We start from the raw sequence: 7,574 nt of genomic DNA on the forward strand, positions 1-7,574 counted from the left end.
ATGGGGAGGAAGTGGGAGGGGAGCTGTTGCATTGTAAATTTTGGTCAATGACATGAGACAAAGTATATGTGAACTGCTGTATGTAAAGTGAATTTACTCTGTAAATCTTCACCCCAATCCTAATATAAATAAATAAATAAATAAAGGCACTCTGGTAGCAAAAAAAAAAAAAAAATCAGATGACATATTTCACTGGGAAAATCTGCTGCAAAATACTTCTTTAAAGCACTGAAGAGGACGATGTCTCTTTGAAGACTAAGGTACCTCTAACCCAACACAAGGTGTTTTCAATAGCTTCATATGCATGTGAAAGCTGGACAATGAATAAGGAAGACTGAAGAAGAGTTGATGCTTTTGACTTGTGATATTAGTGAAAAATACTGAAAGTACCATGGACTGCCAGAAGAAGGAACAAGTCAGTCCTGGAAAAAGTGCAGCTGGAATGCTCCTTGGAGGCGAGACTGGCCAGACTTTGTCTCACCTACTTTGGTCATATTGTGAGAAGGGACCATTCCCTGTAAAAGGATATCATGCTTGGTAAAGTGGAGGGTCAGTGAAAGAGGAGAAGGCTCTCAATGAAATGGAATGACACAGTGGCTGCCATGATGGGCTTGGCTATAGCGAGGATTGTGAGTCTGGCACAGGACCAGGCAGTGTTTCGTTCTGTTGTACACAGAGTCGCTATGAGTCAGAGGCGACTTGACGGCACCTAACAACAACAACTTTGGTCATGTTGTCAGAAGGGACCACTCCTTGGAGAAGGATATCATGCTTGGTAAAGTGGAGGGTCAGCAAAAAGAGGAAGGGCCTCAATAAGATGGATTCACACAGTGCCTCCAAAGATGTGCTCAGGTATAGCAAGGATTGTGAGGCTGGTGCAAGACCAGGTGGTATCTCATTCTGTTGTACACAGGGTTGCTATGAGTCAAAGCCAACTGGATGGCACCTAACAACAACAGTGTGACAGTATAAATGCCCTGGGGAATCTAGACACAAAGAGTACACAGTGACTCCCATGTTCTTTTCCCACAGAGTTCCATGAGGTGCATAGAAAAGAATGAGAGCAGGCAGGCAACTAAAGAGCCTAAAAGAGGGTGCAGGAAAACAAGGGAACCCTGCCTCCATGCCCAGACCCTTCTCTCAAATGAAGCAAAAGCCAAAAGTCAAATAGGGAGCAAACCCTGTCACCCTCTAGGGCACAAGTAAACATCCACAGTGGCTGGAAGTAAGATAGAAGAAAAACCAAACAAACAGAAGCTGTTCTCTACTCCTGAGAGAGGAGAATGAAATAGTCCTGAGCCCAGTATGCTATACCACTATCTTAGCAGAGAGGCCAGGAAGCGTTCCCACAGAAAACCTGCAACAGATACATGCCATGAGGAGAAGGGACAGGAATGCTAAGGGGACTCCATCTCCAAGCACCAGCCACACAGGCCTACCTAAGACTAAGAGTGAACCTGTATAACAGAGAATCCTTTCTGCCTCCTATCATAGCCCCTTAAGCACTGAGTAATAAACAACAGCACTCTACTGCTAGTAAAGAAGCAAGAATATGGCAGGATCACACTTCGAGGCACAAGGAAGGCAGAAAATTGAGGATGGAAGATCACCAAGAAAAACCCTTCAACCACCCAACCTCTACCCTAACTAAAAGAAAAAAAAAATCTACTGCCATAGAATCAATTCTGACTCGTATCAACCCCCTTAGGGTTTCCAAGTCTATACATTTTTATGGAAGTAGATTGCCCCATCTTCTTGCCATGGAGTAGCTAGTAGGTTTGAACTGCTGACCTTCTGGTTAGCAGCCAAATGCCTTACCCACTACGCCACCAAAGCTCCTACCCTAACTAAGCACAAGGTAAAACAAAACAAAAGACCAACCCAGTTGCCAATAAGTGGTTTTAAAAGCATAGCCTTCCTGTGTGTGTCAGAGTGCTCCAAAGAGATTTCAATAGCTGGTATTTCAGAAGTAGACCTCCAGGCCTTTCTTCTGAGGCACCTAGGGGTGAGCTGCTAGCATATCAGAGATAACCACAGCAACAACAAAACCAAACCTATCTCAATTCCTGACTAGAATGACTCAATATCCATTATTAATGGCCTCACAGAAAAAAGAAAAAAAAAAAAAAACTTTATGGAAGCAGACTAACCCATCTTTCTCCCACAGTGTTGCTGGCAGAATCAAACTGCCAACCTTACAGTCAGTAGGCCAGCACTTAACCACTGTACTCCCAAGGTGAAGAGCCCATTTCCAGCAGTAATACTATTTACTTCAGTTTCTACTGTTCTACACATGATGTCTAACATTCAATAAAAAATTATGAAATACGCACAAAACACGAAAAAAATAACCCAAGGTCAAGAGAGAAATAAAATCAGATTCAGCGATTACTGAGTGGTCTTTTTAAAGTCCGGATCTGCTACTGGCAAACAGAAGGCATATGTTTGCACATACAGGGAGGGGAAAATGGGGAGACATTCAGAACTCCAGAGAAAAGCAAGCCCATGCCCTTCTCCTAGTCTCAGATCCTGCAAAAAAAATTAATCATGAAAATGCTAATTTTTAATATATTCTAAACAGTCAGGATATTAAAAATTAAAACTACAACTAAAAAATACAAATACTTGGATTCTTATCAAGGTGCTAAAAAACTCTCATTGTCACACATGAAAAAAACTGCTTATAATCTTTCATTGTTTTTTAAGCATGCATATTTCTTATGCTATGGGTTTCAAGTAAGTGAAAACTACTTTTAAGACTGTACTGGAGTTGAATATAGAGAAGACATAAAATGTAAAATTTCTAAAGGATGAAATAAAACATTCAAAGATAAATACTTACAAAAGAAGTAACATTCCTAATAAATATTTTTACAAAGCATAAAGAAAAAGACAAACATCCCAACACAAAAACAGGCAACAGATATAAATTAGAAATACACTGACGAAACACAAATAAAGACTGATAATATCCAGCGTTGTCAGGAATGTGGAAAACTGGGCACTCTCACTGCTGAGTGTGGATGTAAACTGATACAACCACTACTCCTCCAACCTCTCAACAACAAAAAGAATCCAGGTATTATACACACTCAAAAAGCATCTCCTAGTTACATTTCTGTTACCTCCCTACTCATTCTGTATTCAAGTCATATAAAACTGTATTATACCATATCATTCACTTTCACATCACTGTACCGCTGAAATATCTTTCTCTCTATTCCCCTGCAAAGTCCTCTCTATCTTTCAAGACTCAGCTCAAATATTTGCCCTACTATCCCCCAAGTATAATTAATTGATCTTTCATCTGAGATCCCATAGCTACAGGTCCATTCCCTTAATGTAACAGTGAAACAATATTAAAATGAACTTATATTACATACACGTGCTAATTTATAATATACAAAGAGCTCCTACTAGTCAACAAAAAAAATGACTCTTAAACATAAAATATATATATATACACACACATATACAACCTCAACCATAATAAAATTTAAAACCTTAATGATACTATTTTTTACCTATCAAATTGGCAAAGACAAAAAATTCCACCACACTGTGGATAAAATAAGCATCCTAATAATACTTGGGTGGTAAGGATTACAGTTATGCATCACTTGTTGTTGTTGTTATTTGCCATCAAGTTGGATCCAACTCACAGCGACCCCTCCTTGGGTTTCCAAGGCAGTATCACTACGGAAGTAGATTGCCCAAGCTTCCTTCTGAGGAGTGGCTGGTAGGTTTGAACCACTAGCCTTCTGGTTAGCAGTCAAGTGCCTTAGGCACTACACTACCATAAGAGCACTATGGTATGCATAAGAGCTCCTTATGCATCACTTAATATCCACAAAATGTTCTGTAAAATAGGACATTATGTGGTTTGGATACTGTGCAGGCATGCCTAAATCGCAAGCAATAGCATTCACTTATTTTCCACTTTTGCGTTGTTTAATAATCTTTGTTTCACTTCCAGACCACTGCTTCTCCTTTGACTCTTGCTGCTGCTATCACTGGCACTGGTTTAGCTGTGTTTGGGAGTCGTGATGCACTTCATGGTAGTATTTAAAAAAAAAAAAATTAAACAGAGCAATGATGCTAATATATTCAAGAGACGCACGATACATGAGATTGGATGCTGCTGCCTATGAGTCAAAACATACATTGTTATACAATAAACTTTTTATTTGTAAATAGGGAAACTTCACATGAAAATATCAATAGAAAGCACAGGACAGTACATTTAGAAGCCAGTAACATAGGCATTTATTATGACTAAAAAGACACAGACTATATATGTACTGCACCATTATAAGTTTGTCAGCACAATTGCTCTGTATACAGGAGACATGAAATACATGTGCTGCATGCGGGAAGCTGTTTCCTTCACTATTTCTGGTTATGCCCACTATGTCCCATTCTCTGTTGGGGATTTCTGAATTCTATCATAACCTTATGGGACCACAGACATACATGCAGTTGGACATTGCCCGAATGGGCAATGTCATGCAGTGCATGACTATAAACTGGCCTGATCTTTATGAAAGCAATTTGGCATTATCTATCAAAATTATAAATATGCATATCTTGTGATCCAACAGTTCTATTTCTAAGAGTTTATACTATAGATATATTTATAATGTTTGACATAATGTATGTACATGATTATTCTTGCCAAGATTAGAAAGATAAATGCCTATCAATAAGGGAATGATTAAAAAATTATGGTACACAATAAAATGACTAGTTAGCTCCTTTTGCAAGAAATAGTCTCCAAGACATATAGCAAGTTAAAAAAGAAACAAGGTGTAAAACAGTCTGCAATAGTACACTATCACTTATTCAAAAAACAAGTAATACATTCATACACTTATATAAGCATGGACCATATAATGAAAGGTTATTGTAAGAAACAAGTTAACAGTTGTTGTCTCTAGGGAGACATAACTGAGGGGCTAGAGGAAAAGGGTGGGAAAAAGACCTACTTTTCACTACATACTCTTTATACTTTTTTGTTTACCATGAATATCTTTTCAGAAAGTTAATGTATTTATTTTAATTAATAATTAAGAAACAAAAAGCAATCATTTATGTTGTTGTTAGAATACTACAGAATCCTCAAGGGCAAGGGAATATATGTTCTACTCATTCCCTGCCACCAATATCCTTCCCAGTATCTGACACATGGCAGATGTTCAACAAAGTAGAATGGGTAAGATTATTGTGGTAAATCTGTCAAATATTCAAATAAATTTGCAGGAACAAAATATATTAAGCAACTGAGAGTTCACAAATCTGGTGGCATAGTGCTTAAGGCATTTGACTGCTAACCAGAAGGCTGGCAGTTAAAACCACCAGCCACTCTGTGGAAGAAAGACTGGGCAATCTACTTCTATAAAGATTTACTGCCTCAGAATCCCAAAAGGGGTTGCTATGAGTTGGAATCAACTTGATGATTTTTAGAGGGAGTGGAAAGAATTGTGCCTTAGGAAATTTGGCCAAATTGTAAAATTTGGTAGATTAAGTTTAATTTTCACTGTCTTACCCTCCAATGCCAGTGTTGCCATTACTCTATAAAGCTGTGAAGAGTGACAGTTCTATAGCCAGTTTGGACTGAAATCCTCCTTCCAACATTTTCTACCTGTGTGACTGTGCACAAGTTACTTAACCTCTCTAGGTTTCCATTTCTCCATCTGTAAAACACTTGTAACAGTATCTGCACCTCATAGAGTTATTGAGATGATTAAATGAGCCAATTCATGTAGTATGCTTAATATAGTATGCACTTTTGTAAATGTCAACTACCATTATTTCTGTAGCTTCTTAGCACCTTATTATAACTGTCACTGAGTCAATTCTTCCAGCTTCAAAAATGGTGACATTAAGGAGGAAAACATTTAGAAAAAGGATGATATAACCATCATGCCTTTCACTGTTTCTATACTTTTTTAATATCAGTGCCACCTAAAACAAACAATTAGTGTTATGCCTCAGATGGTGTAAGATAGGAGCCTGAAAGGTTAGCCCAACATCTTTCATTCTCATACCTTGTGATAGTTAGAGTTGTGTGTCAACTTGGCTGGACCACAATTCTGTGTGGTTTAAGCAATTGTGATGTGAGTTATTCCCATGATGGGATCGGATGTATATGTTCTGAGCAGCCAATCTGTTGAAAGGGAGTTTCCCTAGGGGTGTGGCCTACTTCCAATATATTTATGGACATCCTGGGAAGAGACACTCTTCTGTGGGTCAGGATTCTGTTGTGCTGCCTACAATTGTCCGTGAGCAAACAATCTGCCATTCAGCCTGGAGATCTTAGATTTATCATTCGTTAGAGTCAATAGCCAGTGTACTGCCTGCCAAACTTAAGCTCATCAGCCCCTGCTGCCGTGTGAGTCAAGAAAAGCCTCCAGTTTGACGTTTGATCCAAGCTGGAACTTGCCAGCTTCTGTAAGTGCGTGAGCAATTTTCCTAAGAAAAATTTCACTTTCTCTATATGTATATATAAGCTTTACTGGTTTTGCTTCTCTAGAGAACCCAGTCTAACACATGCCTTAGTAAGGAGCAAAGCAGTAATGGTATTAGGAGCAAAAAGATGGAAACAACCTAGGTGCCTTCAACAGAAAAATAGATAAGCAAACTATGGTACATACATACAATGTAATATTATACTAAAGAATAGCATAGAGTCTGCAAACCACTACATAACACAGATGAACATGGAGGACATTATGCTGAGTGAAATAAAAGTCAATCACAGAAGGACAAATATTGTATTAGTTCATTACTGTAAAAAGTCAGGGAAAGGTTTATATATGGAAGGTAATTTTCTTTGTTGGTTACTGGGGTGGGAGGGGAAGGGAGGAAACATTGCAAATAAATAAATAATTTTAAAATAATAATAATAATTAGGCTATCATACTACACTTTAGCAAGGTTGTACCAGTATTAATGAAAGGATCAGGTTCCTATTTCCATAAGAAATCAGTCCTGGCCCTTGAAAATGATAGCTGGGAGAATAAATTCCATTCCTTTAGGTTTCTACAAATTCAAACTTTATATACATTCTGCAAATCTGAAATTCTACTATATACTCATAGTACAGGTATGTCTTTATAATATATGACCTATACAAAGTGCCCAATAGGAAAAAATGTAATTTAAAGAAAAGAGTGTCATACACAATACCTTAATTAAAATTCATTGACTGCAATAGTGGGTTCTGTTCTAAAGAGGCAATGATAATATACTGGAAAAAACTTAGGTTCTGGAGCTAAACTGGGGTTCAAATCCTAGTCCCAACACACACTAGATCTATGACTTTGAGGAAGTCATACAACCTACCTGTGCTCTGATTGTTTTATCTATAAAATGGGGATAATAACAATAGCTTCCTCATAATGTGTGTTAGATTGGGTTCTCTAGAGAAACACAAAAAAAAAAAACCCCAGCAAGGTATATATATATATTTAGAGAGAGAGAGAGATTTATCTTAGGTAAATGGCTCAGAAGCGTATAGAAGCCGACAAGTCCAAGCTGAAAAGTCCGTCTCTGGAGGAGGTGGAGCTTGCAGC

The 7,574-nt window shown here is 38.0% G+C and overlaps 1 protein-coding gene across 1 annotated transcript in view; it reads right to left on the reverse strand.

The window, feature by feature from the left end:
- Positions 1-7,574, reverse strand: part of MRPL1 (mitochondrial ribosomal protein L1) — a 167,124-nt gene that overhangs the window by 135,990 nt on the left and 23,560 nt on the right. The gene's annotated exons all lie outside the window — the stretch shown is intronic.

This window comes from Orycteropus afer, unplaced genomic scaffold (genome assembly GCF_000298275.1).
Source record: "Orycteropus afer afer isolate SDZICR_OR568_19922 unplaced genomic scaffold, OryAfe1.0 scaffold00270, whole genome shotgun sequence".
Lineage (NCBI taxonomy): Eukaryota > Metazoa > Chordata > Mammalia > Tubulidentata > Orycteropodidae > Orycteropus > Orycteropus afer.